This window comes from Petromyzon marinus, unplaced genomic scaffold, assembly GCF_048934315.1.
Source record: "Petromyzon marinus isolate PM22_M1 ecotype Great Lakes invasive population unplaced genomic scaffold, UKy_Petmar_22M1.pri1.0 PM_Scaffold_6, whole genome shotgun sequence".
NCBI classification, from domain to species: Eukaryota; Metazoa; Chordata; class Hyperoartia; order Petromyzontiformes; family Petromyzontidae; genus Petromyzon; species Petromyzon marinus.
Genome location: NW_027423612.1, coordinates 1,491,890 through 1,510,811, shown reverse-complemented (window position 1 = coordinate 1,510,811; position 18,922 = coordinate 1,491,890).

Genomic DNA, 18,922 nt, shown 5'->3' with positions numbered 1-18,922 from the left:
GGAGTCTCACTGATTAACACATGAACCCTGAGGGAGTCTCACTGATTAACACTGAACCCTGTGGGAGTCTCACTGATTAACACTGAACCCTGTGGGAGTCTCACTGATTAACACTGAACCATATGGGAGTCTCATTGATTAACACTGAACCCTATGGGAGTCTCACTGATTAACACTGAACCCTGTGGGAGTCTCACTGATTAACACTGAACCCTATGGGAGTCTCACTGATTAACACATGAACCCTGTGGGAGTCTCAATGATTAACACTGAACCCTGTGGGAGGCTCACTGATTAACACTGAACCCTATGGGAGTCTCACTGATTAACACTGAACACTGTGGGAGTCTCACTGATTAACACATGAACCCTGTGGGAGTCTCACTGATTAACACTGAACCCTGTGGGAGTCTCACTGATTAACACTGAACCCTGTGGGAGCCTCACTGATTAACACTGAACCCTATGGGAGTCTCACTGATTAACACATGAACCCTGAGGGAGTCTCACTGATTAACACTGAACCCTGTGGGAGTCTCACTGATTAACACTGAACCCTATTGGAGTCTCACAGATTAACGCTGAACCCTATGGGAGTCTCACTGATTAACACTGAACACTGTGGGAGTCTCACTGATTAACACTGAACCCTATCGGAATCTCACTGATTAACACTGAACCCTATGGGAGTCTCACTGATTAACACTGAACCCTGTGGGAGTCTCACTGATTAACACATGAACCCTGAGGGAGTCTCACTGATTAACACTGAACCCTGTGGGAGTCTCACTGATTAACACTGAACCCTGTGGGAGTCTCACTGATTAACACTGAACCATATGGGAGTCTCATTGATTAACACTGAACCCTATGGGAGTCTCACTGATTAACACTAAACCCTGTGGGAGTCTCACTGATTAACACTGAACCCTATGGGAGTCTCACTGATTAACACATGAACCCTGTGGGAGTCTCACTGATTAACACTGAACCCTGTGGGAGTCTCACTGATTAACACTGGATCCTATGGGAGTCTCACTGATTAACACTGAACACTGTGGGAGTCTCACTGATTAACACATGAACCCTGTGGGAGTCTCACTGATTAACACTGAACCCTGTGGGAGTCTCACTGATTAACACTGAACCCTGTGGGAGTCTCACTGATTAACACTGAACCCTGTGGGAGCCTCACTGATTAACACTGAACCCTATGGGAGTCTCACTGATTAACACTGAACTCTATGGGATTCTCAATGATTAACACTGAACCCTGTGGGATTCTCACTGATTAACACTGAACCCTGTGGGAGTCTCACTGATTAACACTGAACCCAGTGGGAGTCTCACTGATTAACACTGTACCATGTGGGAGTCTCACTGATTAACACTGAACCCTGTGGGAGTCTCACTGAATAACACTGAACCCTGTGGGAGTCTCACTGATTAACACTGAACTCTATGGGATTCTCAATGATTAACACTGAACCCTGTGGGAGTCTCACTGATTAACACTGAACCCTATGGGAGTCTCACTGATTAACACTGAACACTGTGGGAGTCTCACTGATTAACACATGAACCCTGTGGGAGTCTCACTGATTAACACTGAACCCTGTGGGAGTCTCACTGATTAACACTGAACCCTGTGGGAGTCTCACTGATTAACACTGAACCCTATGGGAGTCTCACTGATTAACACTGATTAACACTGAACCCTGTGGGAGTCTCACTGATTAACACTGAACCCTATGGGAGTCTCACAGATTAACATTGAACACTGTCGGAGTCTCACTGATTAACACTGAACCCTATGGGAGTCTCACTGATTAACACTGAACCCTGTGGGAGTCTCACTGACTAACACTGAACCCTATGGGAGTCTCACTGATTAACACTGAACCCTGTGGGAGTCTCACTGATTAACACTGAACCCTATTGGAGTCTCACAGATTAACGCTGAACCCTATGGGAGTCTCACTGATTAACACTGAACACTGTGGGAGTCTCACTGATTAACACTGAACCCTATGGGAATCTCACTGATTAACACTGAACCCTATGGGAGTCTCACTGATTAACACTGAACCCTGTGGGAGTCTCACTGATTAACACTGAACCCTGTGGGAGTCTCACTGATTAACACTGAACCCTATGGGAGTCTCACTGATTAACACATGAACCCTGAGGGAGTCTCACTGATTAACACTGAACCCTGTGGGAGTCTCACTGATTAACACTGAACCCTGTGGGAGTCTCACTGATTAACACTGAACCATATGGGAGTCTCATTGATTAACACTGAACCCTATGGGAGTCTCACTGATTAACACTGAACCCTGTGGGAGTCTCACTGATTAACACTGAACCCTATGGGAGTCTCACTGATTAACACATGAACCCTGTGGGAGTCTCACTGATTAACACTGAACCCTGTGGGAGTCTCACTGATTAACACTGAACCCTATGGGAGTCTCACTGATTAACACTGAACACTGTGGGAGTCTCACTGATTAACACATGAACCCTGTGGGAGTCTCACTGATTAACACTGAACCCTGTGGGAGTCTCACTGATTAACACTGAACCCTGTGGGAGTCTCACTGATTAACACTGAACCCTGTGGGAGCCTCACTGATTAACACTGAACCTTATGGGAGTCTCACTGATTAACACTGAACCCTGTGGGAGTCTCACTGATTAACAATGAACCCTGTGGGAGTCTCACTGATTAACACTGAACCCTATGGGAGTCTCACTGATTAACACTTAACCCTATGGGAGTCTCACTAATTAACACTGAACCCTGAGGGAGTCTCACTGATTAACACTGAACCCTATGGGAGTCTCACTGATTAACACTGAACCCTATGGAAGTCTCACTGATTAACACTGAAACCTATCGGAGTCTCACTGATTAACACTGAACCCTATGGAAGTCTCACTGATTAACAATGAACCCTATGGGAGTCTCACTGATTAACACTGAACTCTATGGGATTCTCAATGATTAACACTGAACCCTGTGGGATTCTCACTGATTAACACTGAACCCTGTGGGAGTCTCACTGATTAACACTGAACCCTGTGGGAGTTTCACTGATTAACACTGAACCCTGTGGGAGTCTCACTGATTAACACTGAACCCTGTGGGAGTCTCACTGATTAACACTGAACCCTGTGGGAGTCTCACTGATTAACACTGAACTCTATGGGATTCTCAATGATTAACACTGAACCCTGTGGGAATCTCACTGATTAACACTGAACCCTATGGAGTCTCACTGATTAACACTGAACACTGTGGGAGTCTCACTGATTAACACATGAACCCTGTGGAGTCTCACTGATTAAAACTGAACCCTGTGGGAGTCTCACTGATTAACACTGAACCCTATGGGAGTCTCACTGATTAACACTGAACCCTGTGGGAGTCTCACTGATTAACACTGAACCCTGGGGGAGTCTCACTGATTAACACTGAACCCTATGGGAGTCTCACAGATTAACATTGAACACTGTGGGAGTCTCACTGATTAACACTGAACCCTATGGGAGTCTCACTGATTAACACTGAACCCTGTGAGAGTCTCACTGATTAACACTGAACCCTATGGGAGTCTCACTGATTAACACTGAACCCTTTTGGAGTCTCACTGATTAACACTGAACCCTATGGGAGTCTCACAGATTAACACTGAACCCTATGGGAGTCTCACTGATTAACACTGAACACTGTGGGAGTCTCACTGATTAACACTGAACCCTATGGGAATCTCACTGATTAACACTGAACCCTATGGGAGTCTCACTGATTAACACTGAACCCTGTGGGAGTCTCACTGATTAACACTGAACCCTGTGGCAGTCTCACTGATTAACACTGAACCCTATGGGAGTCTCACTGATTAACACTGAACCCTGTGGGAGCCTCACTGATTAACACTGAACCTTATGGGAGTCTCACTGATTAACACTGAACCCTGTGGGAGTCTCACTGATTAACAATGAACCCTGTGGGAGTCTCACTGATTAACACTGAACCCTATGGGAGTCTCACTGATTAACACTTAACCCTATGGGAGTCTCACTAATTAACACTGAACCCTGAGGGAGTCTCACTGATTAACACTGAACCCTATGGGAGTCTCACTGATTAACACTGAACCCTATGGAAGTCTCACTGATTAACACTGAAACCTATCGGAGTCTCACTGATTAACACTGAACCCTATGGAAGTCTCACTGATTAACAATGAACCCTATGGGAGTCTCACTGATAAACACTGAACTCTATGGGATTCTCAATGATTAACACTGAACCCTGTGGGATTCTCACTGATTAACACTGAACCCTGTGGGAGTCTCACTGATTAACACTGAACCCTGTGGGAGTTTCACTGATTAACACTGAACCCTGTGGGAGTCTCACTGATTAACACTGAACCCTGTGGGAGTCTCACTGATTAACACTGAACCCTGTGGGAGTCTCACTGATTAACACTGAACTCTATGGGATTCTCAATGATTAACACTGAACCCTGTGGGAATCTCACTGATTAACACTGAACCCTATGGAGTCTCACTGATTAACACTGAACACTGTGGGAGTCTCACTGATTAACACATGAACCCTGTGGAGTCTCACTGATTAAAACTGAACCCTGTGGGAGTCTCACTGATTAACACTGAACCCTATGGGAGTCTCACTGATTAACACTGAACCCTGTGGGAGTCTCACTGATTAACACTGAACCCTGGGGGAGTCTCACTGATTAACACTGAACCCTATGGGAGTCTCACAGATTAACATTGAACACTGTGGGAGTCTCACTGATTAACACTGAACCCTATGGGAGTCTCACTGATTAACACTGAACCCTGTGAGAGTCTCACTGATTAACACTGAACCCTATGGGAGTCTCACTGATTAACACTGAACCCTTTTGGAGTCTCACTGATTAACACTGAACCCTATGGGAGTCTCACAGATTAACACTGAACCCTATGGGAGTCTCACTGATTAACACTGAACACTGTGGGAGTCTCACTGATTAACACTGAACCCTATGGGAATCTCACTGATTAACACTGAACCCTATGGGAGTCTCACTGATTAACACTGAACCCTGTGGGAGTCTCACTGATTAACACTGAACCCTGTGGCAGTCTCACTGATTAACACTGAACCCTATGGGAGTCTCACTGATTAACACTGAACCCTGTGGGAGCCTCACTGATTAACACTGAACCCTATGGGAGTCTCACTGATTAACACATGAACCCTGAGGGAGTCTCACTGATTAACACTGAACCCTGTGGGAGTCTCACTGATTAACACTGAACCCTGTGGGAGTCTCACTGATTAACACTGAACCATATGGGAGTCTCATTGATTAACACTGAACCCTATGGGAGTCTCACTGATTAACACTGAACCCTGTGGGAGTCTCACTGATTAACACTGAACCCTATGGGAGTCTCACTGATTAACACATGAACCCTGTGGGAGTCTCACTGATTAACACTGAACCCTGTGGGAGGCTCACTGATTAACACTGAACCCTATGGGAGTCTCACTGATTAACACTGAACACTGTGGGAGTCTCACTGATTAACACATGAACCCTGTGGGAGTCTCACTGATTAACACTGAACCCTGTGGGAGTCTCACTGATTAACACTGAACCCTGTGGGAGCCTCACTGATTAACACTGAACCCTATGGGAGTCTCACTGATTAACACATGAACCCTGAGGGAGTCTCACTGATTAACACTGAACCCTGTGGGAGTCTCACTGATTAACACTGAACCCTGTGGGAGTCTCACTGATTAACACTGAACCATATGGGAGTCTCATTGATTAACACTGAACCCTATGGGAGTCTCACTGATTAACACTGAACCCTGTGGGAGTCTCACTGATTAACACTGAACCCTATGGGAGTCTCACTGATTAACACATGAACCCTGTGGGAGTCTCACTGATTAACACTGAACCCTGTGGGAGGCTCACTGATTAACACTGAACCCTATTGGAGTCTCACAGATTAACGCTGAACCCTATGGGAGTCTCACTGATTAACACTGAACACTGTGGGAGTCTCACTGATTAACACTGAACCCTATGGGCATCTCACTGATTAACACTGAACCCTATGGGAGTCTCACTGATTAACACTGAACCCTGTGGGAGTCTCACTGATTAACACTGAACCCTGTGGGAGTCTCACTGATTAACACTGAACCCTATGGGAGTCTCACTGATTAACACATGAACCCTGAGGGAGTCTCACTGATTAACACTGAACCCTGTGGGAGTCTCACTGATTAACACTGAACCCTGTGGGAGTCTCACTGATTAACACTGAACCATATGGGAGTCTCATTGATTAACACTGAACCCTATGGGAGTCTCACTGATTAACACTGAACCCTGTGGGAGTCTCACTGATTAACAATGAACCCTATGGGAGTCTCACTGATTAACACATGAACCCTGTGGGAGTCTCACTGATTAACACTGAACCCTGTGGGAGTCTCACTGATTAACACTGGACCCTATGGGAGTCTCACTGATTAACACTGAACACTGTGGGAGTCTCACTGATTAACACATGAACCCTGTGCGAGTCTCACTGATTAACACTGAACCCTGTGGGAGTCTCACTGATTAACACTGAACCCTGTGGGAGTCTCATTGATTAACACTGAACCCTGTGGGAGCCTCACTGATTAACACTGAACCCTATGGGAGTCTCACTGATTAACACTGAACTCTATGGGATTCTCAATGATTAACACTGAACCCTGTGGGATTCTCACTGATTAACACTGAACCCTGTGGGAGTCTCACTGATTAACACTGAACCCAGTGGGAGTCTCACTGATTAACACTGAACCCTGTGGGAGTCTCACTGATTAACACTGAACCCTGTGGGAGTCTCACTGAATAACACTGAACCCTGTGGGAGTCTCACTGATTAACACTGAAATCTATGGGATTCTCAATGATTAACACTGAACCCTGTGGGAGTCTCACTGATTAACACTGAACCCTATGGGAGTCTCACTGATTAACACTGAACCCTGTGGGAGTCTCACTGATTAACACTGAACCCTGTGGGAGTCTCACTGGTTAACACTGAACCCTATGGGAGTCTCACTGATTAACACTGATTAACACTGAACCCTGTGGGAGTCTCACTGATTAACACTGAACCCTATGGGAGTCTCACAGATTAACATTGAACACTGTGGGAGTCTCACTGATTAACACTGAACCCTATGGGAGTCTCACTGATTAACACTGAACCCTGTGGGAGTCTCACTGACTAACACTGAACCCTATGGGAGTCTCACTGATTAACACTGAACCCTGTGGGAGTCTCACTGATTAACACTGAACCCTATTGGAGTCTCACAGATTAACGCTGAACCCTATGGGAGTCTCACTGATTAACACTGAACACTGTGGGAGTCTCACTGATTAACACTGAACCCTATGGGAATCTCACTGATTAACACTGAACCCTATGGGAGTCTCACTGATTAACACTGAACCCTGTGGGAGTCTCACTGATTAACACATGAACCCTGAGGGAGTCTCACTGATTAACACTGAACAATGTGGGAGTCTCACTGATTAACACTGAACCCTGTGGGAGTGTCACTGATTAACACTGAACCATATGGGAGTCTCATTGATTAACACTGAACCCTATGGGAGTCTCACTGATTAACACTGAACCCTGTGGGAGTCTCACTGATTAACACTGAACCCTATGGGAGTCTCACTGATTAACACATGAACCCTGTGGGAGTCTCACTGATTAACACTGAACCCTGTGGGAGTCTCACTGATTAACACTGGACCCTATGGGAGTCTCACTGATTAACACTGAACACTGTGGGAGTCTCACTGATTAACACATGAACCCTGTGGGAGTCTCACTGATTAACACTGAACCCTGTGGGAGTCTCACTGATTAACACTGAACCCTGTGGGAGTCTCACTGATTAACACTGAACCCTGTGGGAGCCTCACTGATTAACACTGAACCCTATGGGAGTCTCACTGATTAACACTGAACTCTATGGGATTCTCAATGATTAACACTGAACCCTGTGGGATTCTCACTGATTAACACTGAACCCTGTGGGAGTCTCACTGATTAACACTGAACCCAGTGGGAGTCTCACTGATTAACACTGTACCATGTGGGAGTCTCACTGATTAACACTGAACCCTGTGGGAGTCTCACTGAATAACACTGAACCCTGTGGGAGTCTCACTGATTAACACTGAACTCTATGGGATTCTCAATGATTAACACTGAACCCTGTGGGAGTCTCACTGATTAACACTGAACCCTATGGGAGTCTCACTGATTAACACTGAACACTGTGGGAGTCTCACTGATTAACACATGAACCCTGTGGGAGTCTCACTGATTAACACTGAACCCTGTGGGAGTCTCACTGATTAACACTGAACCCTGTGGGAGTCTCACTGATTAACACTGAACCCTATGGGAGTCTCACTGATTAACACTGATTAACACTGAACCCGGTGGGAGTCTCACTGATTAACACTGAACCCTATGGGAGTCTCACAGATTAACATTGAACACTGTCGGAGTCTCACTGATTAACACTGAACCCTATGGGAGTCTCACTGATTAACACTGAACCCTGTGGGAGTCTCACTGACTAACACTGAACCCTATGGGAGTCTCACTGATTAACACTGAACCCTGTGGGAGTCTCACTGATTAACACTGAACCCTATTGGAGTCTCACAGATTAACGCTGAACCCTATGGGAGTCTCACTGATTAACACTGAACACTGTGGGAGTCTCACTGATTAACACTGAACCCTATGGGAATCTCACTGATTAACACTGAACCCTATGGGAGTCTCACTGATTAACACTGAACCCTGTGGGAGTCTCACTGATTAACACTGAACCCTGTGGGAGTCTCACTGATTAACACTGAACCCTATGGGAGTCTCACTGATTAACACATGAACCCTGAGGGAGTCTCACTGATTAACACTGAACCCTGTGGGAGTCTCACTGATTAACACTGAACCCTGTGGGAGTCTCACTGATTAACACTGAACCATATGGGAGTCTCATTGATTAACACTGAACCCTATGGGAGTCTCACTGATTAACACTGAACCCTGAGGGAGTCTCACTGATTAACACTGAACCCTATGGGAGTCTCACTGATTAACACATGAACCCTGTGGGAGTCTCACTGATTAACACTGAACCCTGTGGGAGTCTCACTGATTAACACTGAACCCTATGGGAGTCTCACTGATTAACACTGAACACTGTGGGAGTCTCACTGATTAACACATGAACCCTGTGGGAGTCTCACTGATTAACACTGAACCCTGTGGGAGTCTCACTGATTAACACTGAACCCTGTGGGAGTCTCACTGATTAACACTGAACCCTGTGGGAGCCTCACTGATTAACACTGAACCCTATGGGAGTCTCACTGATTAACACTGAACCCTGTGGGAGTCTCACTGATTAACAATGAACCCTGTGGGAGTCTCACTGATTAACACTGAACCCTATGGGAGTCTCACTGATTAACACTTAACCCTATGGGAGTCTCACTAATTAACACTGAACCCTGAGGGAGTCTCACTGATTAACACTGAACCCTTAGGGAGTCTCACTGATTAACACTGAACCCCGTGGGAGTCTCACTGATTAACACTGAACCCTATGGGAGTCTCACAGATTAACGCTGAACCCTATGGGAGTCTCACTGATTAACACTGAACACTGTGGGAGTCTCACTGATTAACACTGAACCCTATGGGAATCTCACTGATTAACACTGAACCCTATGGGAGTCTCACTGATTAACACAGAACCCTGTGGGAGTCTCACTGATTAACACTGAACCCTGTGGGAGTCTCACTGATTAACACTGAACCCTATGGGAGTCTCACTGATTAACACAGAACCCTGTGGGAGTCTCACTGATTAACACTGAACCCTGTGGGAGTCTCACTGATTAACACTGAACCCTGTGGGAGTCTCACTGATTAACACTGAACCCTATGGGAGTCTCACAAATTAACGCTGAACCCTATGGGAGTCTCACTGATTAACACTGAACACTTTGGGAGTCTCACTGATTAACACTGAACCCTATGGGAATCAAACTGATTAACACTGAACCCTATGGCAGTCTCACTGATTAACACTGAACCCTGTGGGAGTCTCACTGATTAACACTGAACCCTGTGGGAGTCTCACTGATTAACACTGAACCCTATGGGAGTCTCACTGATTAACACTGAACCCTGTGGGAGTCTCACTGATTAACACTGAACCCTATGGGAGTCTCACTGAATAACACATGAACCCTGAGGGAGTCTCACTGATTACCACTGAACCCTGTGGGAGTCTCAATGATTAACACTGAACCCTGTGGGAGTCTCACTGATTAACACTGAACCATATGGAAGTCTCATTGATTAACACTGAACCCTATGGGAGTCTCACTGATTAACACTGAACCCTGTGGGAGTCTCACTGATTAACACTGAACCCTATGGGAGTCTCACTGATTAACACGTGAACCCTGTGGGAGTCTCACTGATTAACACTGAACCCTGTGGGAGTCTCACTGATTAACACTGAACCCTGTGGGAGTCTCACTGATTAACACTGAACCCTATGGGAGTCTCACTGATTAACACTGAACCCTGTGGGAGTCTCACTGATTAACACTGAACCCTATGGGAGTTTCACTGATTAACACTGAACCCTGTGGGAGTCTCACTGATTAACACTGAACCCTATGGGAGTCTCACAGATTAACGCTGAACCCTATGGGAGTCTCACTGATTAACAATGAACCCTATGGGAATCTCACTGATTAACACTGAAGCCTGTGGGAGTCGCAGTGATTAACACTGAACCCTGAGGGAGTGTCACTGATTAACACTGAACACTGTGGGAGTCTCACAGATTAACACTGAACCCTGTGGGAGTCTCACTGATTAACACTGAACCCTATGGGAGTCTCACTGATTAACACATGAACCCTGAGGGAGTCTCACTGATTAACACTGAACCCTGTGGGAGTCTCACTGATTAACATTGAACCCTGTGGGAGTCTCACTGATTAACACTGAACCATATGGGAGTCTCATTGATTAACACTGAACCCTGTGGGAGTCTCACTGATTAACACTTAACCCTATGGGAGTCTCACTGATTAACACTTAACCCTATGGGAGTCTCACTATCTAACACTGAACCCTGAGGGATTCTCACTGATTAACACTGAACCCTATGGGAGTCTCACTGATTAACACAGAACCCTGTGGGAGTCTCACTGATTAACACTGAAACCTATGAGTCTCACTGATTAACACTGACCCCTATGGGAGTCTCACTGATTAACAATGAACCCTATGGGAGTCTCACTGATTAACACTGAACTCTATGGGAGTCTCACTGATTAACACTGAACCCTGTGGGAGTCTCACTGATTAACACATGAACCCTGTGGGAGTCTCACTGATTAACACTGAACCCTGTGGGAGTCTCACTGATTAACACTGAACCCTGTGGGAGCCTCACTGATTAACACTGAACCCTATGGGAGTCTCACTGATTAACGCTGAACCCTGTGGGAGTCTCACTGATTAACAATGAACCCTGTGGGAGTCTCACTGATTAACACTGAACCCTATGGGAGTCTCACTGATTAACACTTAACCCTATGGGAGTCTCACTAATTAACAGTGAACCCTGAGGGAGTCTCACTGATTAACACTAAACCCTAATGGATTCTCACTGATTAACACTGAACCCTGTGGAAGTCTCACTGATTAACACTGAAACCTATTGGAGTCTCTCTGATTAATACTGAACCCTATGGAAGTCTCACTGATTAACAATGAACCCTATGGGAGTCTCACTGATTAACACTGAACTCTATGGGATTCTCAATGATTAACACTGAACTCTATGGGATTCTCAATGATTAACACTGAACCCTGTGGGATTCTCACTGATTAACACTGAACCCTGTGGGAGTCTCACTGATTAACACTGAACCCTGTGGGAGTCTCACTGATTAACACTGAACCCTGTGGGAGTCTCACTGATTAACACTGAACTCTCTGGGATTCTCACTGATTAACACTGAACTCTCTGGGATTCTCAATGATTAACACTGAACCCTGTGGGAGTCTCACTGATTAAAACTGAACCCTATGGGAGTCTCACTGATTAACACTGAACCCTGTGGGAGTCTCACTGATAAACACTGAACCCTATGGGAGTCTCACTGATTAACACTGAACCCTGTGGGAGTCTCACTGATTAACACTGAACCCTGTGGGAGTCTCACTGATTAACACATGAACCCTGTGGGAGTCTCACTGATTAACACTGAACCCTGTGGGAGTCTCACTGATTAACACTGAACCCTGTGGGAGCCTCACTGATTAACACTGAACCCTATGGGAGTCTCACTGATTAACACTGAACCCTGTGGGAGTCTCACTGATTAACAATGAACCCTGTGGGAGTCTCACTGATTAACACTGAACCCTATGGGAGTCTCACTGATTAACACTTAACCCTATGGGAGTCTCACTAATTAACACTGAACCCTGAGGGAGTCTCACTGATTAACACTGAACTCTATGGGATTCTCAATGATTAACACTGAACTCTATGGGATTCTCAATGATTAACACTGAACCCTGTGGGATTCTCACTGATTAACACTGAACCCTGTGGGAGTCTCACTGATTAACACTGCACCCTGTGGGAGTCTCACTGATTAACACTGAACCCTGTGGGAGTCTCACTGATTAACACTGAACTCTCTGGGATTCTCACTGATTAACACTGAACTCTCTGGGATTCTCAATGATTAACACTGAACCCTGTGGGAGTCTCACTGATTAAAACTGAACCCTATGGGAGTCTCACTGATTAACACTGAACCCTGTGGGAGTCTCACTGATAAACACTGAACCCTATGGGAGTCTCACTGATTAACACTGAACCCTGTGGGAGTCTCACTGATTAACACTGAACCCTGTGGGAGTCTCACTGATTAACACATGAACCCTGTGGGAGTCTCACTGATTAACACTGAACCCTGTGGGAGTCTCACTGATTAACACTGAACCCTGTGGGAGCCTCACTGATTAACACTGAACCCTATGGGAGTCTCACTGATTAACACTGAACCCTGTGGGAGTCTCACTGATTAACACTTAACCCTATGGGAGTCTCACTATTTAACACTGAACCCTGAGGGATTCTCACTGATTAACACTGAACCCTATGGGAGTCTCACTGATTAACACAGAACCCTGTGGGAGTCTCACTGATTAACACTGAAACCTATGAGTCTCACTGATTAACACTGACCCCTATGGGAGTCTCACTGATTAACAATGAACCCTATGGGAGTCTCACTGATTAACACTGAACTCTATGGGAGTCTCACTGATTAACACTGAACCCTGTGGGAGTCTCACTGATTAACACATGAACCCTGTGGGAGTCTCACTGATTAACACTGAACCCTGTGGGAGTCTCACTGATTAACACTGAACCCTGTGGGAGCCTCACTGATTAACACTGAACCCTATGGGAGTCTCACTGATTAACACTGAACCCTGTGGGAGTCTCACTGATTAACACTGAACCCTGTGGGAGTCTCACTGATTAACACTGAACCCTGTGGGAGCCTCACTGATTAACACTGAACCCTATGGGAGTCTCACTGATTAACACTGAACCCTATGGGAATCTCACTGATTAACACTGAACCCTATGGGAGTCTCACTGATTAACACAGAACCCTGTGGGAGTCTCACTGATTAACACTGAACCCTGTGGGAGTCTCACTGATTAACACTGAACCCTATGGGAGTCTCACTGATTAACACAGAACCCTGTGGGAGTCTCACTGATTAACACTGAACCCTGTGGGAGTCTCACTGATTAACACTGAACCCTGTGGGAGTCTCACTGATTAACACTGAACCCTAGGGGAGTCTCACTGATTAACACTGAACCCTGTGGGAGTCTCACTGATTAACAATGAACCCTGTGGGAGTCTCACTGATTAACACTGAACCCTATGGGAGTCTCACTGATTAACACTTAACCCTATGGGAGTCTCACTAATTAACACTGAACCCTGAGGGAGTCTCACTGATTAACACTAAACCCTAATGGATTCTCACTGATTAACACTGAACCCTGTGGAAGTCTCACTGATTAACACTGAAACCTATTGGAGTCTCTCTGATTAATACTGAACCCTATGGAAGTCTCACTGATTAACAATGAACCCTATGGGAGTCTCACTGATTAACACTGAACTCTATGGGATTCTCAATGATTAACACTGAACTCTATGGGATTCTCAATGATTAACACTGAACCCTGTGGGATTCTCACTGATTAACACTGAACCCTGTGGGAGTCTCACTGATTAACACTGAACCCTGTGGGAGTCTCACTGATTAACACTGAACCCTGTGGGAGTCTCACTGATTAACACTGAATTCTCTGGGATTCTCACTGATTAACACTGAACTCTCTGGGATTCTCAATGATTAACACTGAACCCTGTGGGAGTCTCACTGATTAAAACTGAACCCTATGGGAGTCTCACTGATTAACACTGAACCCTGTGGGAGTCTCACTGATAAACACTGAACCCTATGGGAGTCTCACTGATTAACACTGAACCCTGTGGGAGTCTCACTGATTAACACTGAACCCTGTGGGAGTCTCACTGATTAACACATGAACCCTGTGGGAGTCTCACTGATTAACACTGAACCCTGTGGGAGTCTCACTGATTAACACTGAACCCTGTGGGAGCCTCACTGATTAACACTGAACCCTATGGGAGTCTCACTGATTAACACTGAACCCTGTGGGAGTCTCACTGATTAACACTTAACCCTATGGGAGTCTCACTATTTAACACTGAACCCTGAGGGATTCTCACTGATTAACACTGAACCCTATGGGAGTCTCACTGATTAACACAGAACCCTGTGGGAGTCTCACTGATTAACACTGAAACCTATGAGTCTCACTGATTAACACTGACCCCTATGGGAGTCTCACTGATTAACACTGAACCCTATGGGAATCAAACTGATTAACACTGAACCCTATGGCAGTCTCACTGATTAACACTGAACCCTGTGGGAGTCTCACTGATTAACACTGAACCCTGTGGGAGTCTCACTGATTAACACTGAACCCTATGGGAGTCTCACTGATTAACACTGAACCCTGTGGGAGTCTCACTGATTAACACTGAACCCTATGGGAGTCTCACTGATTAACACTGAACCCTGTGGGAGCCTCACTGATTAACACTGAACCCTATGGGAGTCTCACTGATTAACACTGAACCCTGTGGGAGTCTCACTGATTAACACTGAACCCTGTGGGAGTCTCACTGATTAACACTGAACCCTGTGGGAGCCTCACTGATTAACACTGAACCCTATGGGAGTCTCACTGATTAACACTGAACCCTATGGGAATCTCACTGATTAACACTGAACCCTATGGGAGTCTCACTGATTAACACAGAACCCTGTGGGAGTCTCACTGATTAACACTGAACCCTGTGGGAGCCTCACTGATTAACACTGAACCCTATGGGAGTCTCACTGATTAACACTGAACCCTGTGGGAGTCTCACTGATTAACACTGAACCCTGTGGGAGTCTCACTGATTAACACTGAACCCTGTGGGAGCCTCACTGATTAACACTGAACCCTATGGGAGTCTCACTGATTAACACTGAACCCTATGGGAATCTCACTGATTAACACTGAACCCTATGGGAGTCTCACTGATTAACACAGAACCCTGTGGGAGTCTCACTGATTAACACTGAACCCTGTGGGAGTCTCACTGATTAACACTGAACCCTATGGGAGTCTCACTGATTAACACAGAACCCTGTGGGAGTCTCACTGATTAACACTGAACCCTGTGGGAGTCTCACTGATTAACACTGAACCCTGTGGGAGTCTCACTGATTAACACTGAACCCTATGGGAGTCTCACAAATTAACGCTGAACCCTATGGGAGTCTCACTGATTAACACTGAACACTGTGGGAGTCTCACTGATTAACACTGAACCCTATGGGAATCAAACTGATTAACACTGAACCCTATGGCAGTCTCACTGATTAACACTGAACCCTGTGGGAGTCTCACTGATTAACACTGAACCCTGTGGGAGTCTCACTGATTAACACTGAACCCTATGGGAGTCTCACTGATTAACACTGAACCCTGTGGGAGTCTCACTGATTAACACTGAACCCTATGGGAGTCTCACTGAATAACACATGAACCCTGGGGGAGTCTCACTGATTACCACTGAACCCTGTGGGAGTCTCAATGATTAACACTGAACCCTGTGGGAGTCTCACTGATTAACACTGAACCATATGGAAGTCTCATTGATTAACACTGAACCCTATGGGAGTCTCACTGATTAACACTGAACCCTGTGGGAGTCTCACTGATTAACACTGAACCCTATGGGAGTCTCACTGATTAACACATGAACCCTGTGGGAGTCTCACTGATTAACACTGAACCCTGTGGGAGTCTCACTGATTAACACTGAACCCTGTGGGAGTCTCACTGATTAACACTGAACCCTATGGGAGTCTCACTGATTAACACTGAACCCTGTGGGAGTCTCACTGATTAACACTGAACCCTATGGGAGTTTCACTGATTAACACTGAACCCTGTGGGAGTCTCACTGATTAACACTGAACCCTATGGGAGTCTCACAGATTAACGCTGAACCCTATGGGAGTCTCACTGATTAACAATGAACCCTATGGGAATCTCACTGATTAACACTGAAGCCTGTGGGAGTCGCAGTGATTAACACTGAACCCTGAGGGAGTGTCACTGATTAACACTGAACACTGTGGGAGTCTCACAGATTAACACTGAACCCTGTGGGAGTCTCACTGATTAACACTGAACCCTATGGGAGTCTCACTGATTAACACATGAACCCTGAGGGAGTCTCACTGATTAACACTGAACCCTGTGGGAGTCTCACTGATTAACACTGAACCCTGTGGGAGTCTCACTGATTAACACTGAACCCTGTGGGAGTCTCACTGATTAACACTGAACCATATGGGAGTCTCATTGATTAACACTGAACCCTGTGGGAGTCTCACTGATTAACACTTAACCCTATGGGAGTCTCACTGATTAACACTTAACCCTATGGGAGTCTCACTATTTAACACTGAACCCTGAGGGATTCTCACTGATTAACACTGAACCCTATGGGAGTCTCACTGATTAACACAGAACCCTGTGGGAGTCTCACTGATTAACACTGAAACCTATGAGTCTCACTGATTAACACTGACCCCTATGGGAGTCTCACTGATTAACAATGAACCCTATGGGAGTCTCACTGATTAACACTGAACTCTATGGGAGTCTCACTGATTAACACTGAACCCTGTGGGAGTCTCACTGATTAACACATGAACCCTGTGGGAGTCTCACTGATTAACACTGAACCCTGTGGGAGTCTTACTGATTAACACTGAACCCTGTGGGAGCCTCACTGATTAACACTGAACCCTGTGGGAGTCTCACTGATTAACACTGAACCCTGTGGGAGTCTCACTGATTAACACTGAACCCTATGGGAGTCTCACTGATTAACACTGAACCCTGTGGGAGTCTCACTGATTAACACTGAACCCTATGGGAGTTTCACTGATTAACACTGAACCCTGTGGGAGTCTCACTGATTAACACTGAACCCTATGGGAGTCTCACAGATTAACGCTGAACCCTATGGGAGTCTCACTGATTAACAATGAACCCTATGGGAATCTCACTGATTAACACTGAAGCCTGTGGGAGTCGCAGTGATTAACACTGAACCCTGAGGGAGTGTCACTGATTAACACTGAACACTGTGGGAGTCTCACAGATTAACACTGAACCCTGTGGGAGTCTCACTGATTAACACTGAACCCTATGGGAGTCTCACTGATTAACACATGAACCCTGAGGGAGTCTCACTGATTAACACTGAACCCTGTGGGAGTTTCACTGATTAACACTGAACCCTGTGGGAGTCTCACTGATTAACACTGAACCCTATGGGAGTCTCACTGATTAACGCTGAACCCTATGGGAGTCTCACTGATTAACAATGAACCCTATGGGAATCTCACTGATTAACACTGAAGCCTGTGGGAGTCGCAGTGATTAACACTGAACCCTGAGGGAGCCTCACTGATTAACACTGAACCCTATGGGAGTCTCACTGATTAACACTGAACCCTATGGGAATCTCACTGATTAACACTGAACCCTATGGGAGTCTCACTGATTAACACAGAACCCTGTGGGAGTCTCACTGATTAACACTGAACCCTGTGGGAGTCTCACTGATTAACACTGAACCCTGTGGGAGTCTCACTGATTAACACTGAACCCTGTGGGAGTCTCACTGATTAACACTGAACCCTATGGGAGTCTCACAAATTAACGCTGAACCCTATGGGAGTCTCACTGATTAACACTGAACCCTGTGGGAGTCTCACTGATTAACACTGAACCCTGTGGGAGCCTCACTGATTAACACTGAACCCTATGGGAGTCTCACTGATTAACACTGAACCCTATGGGAATCTCACTGATTAACACTGAACCCTATGGGAGTCTCACTGATTAACACAGAACCCTGTGGGAGTCTCACTGATTAACACTGAACCCTGTGGGAGCCTCACTGATTAACACTGAACCCTATGGGAGTCTCACTGATTAACACTGAACCCTGTGGGAGTCTCACTGATT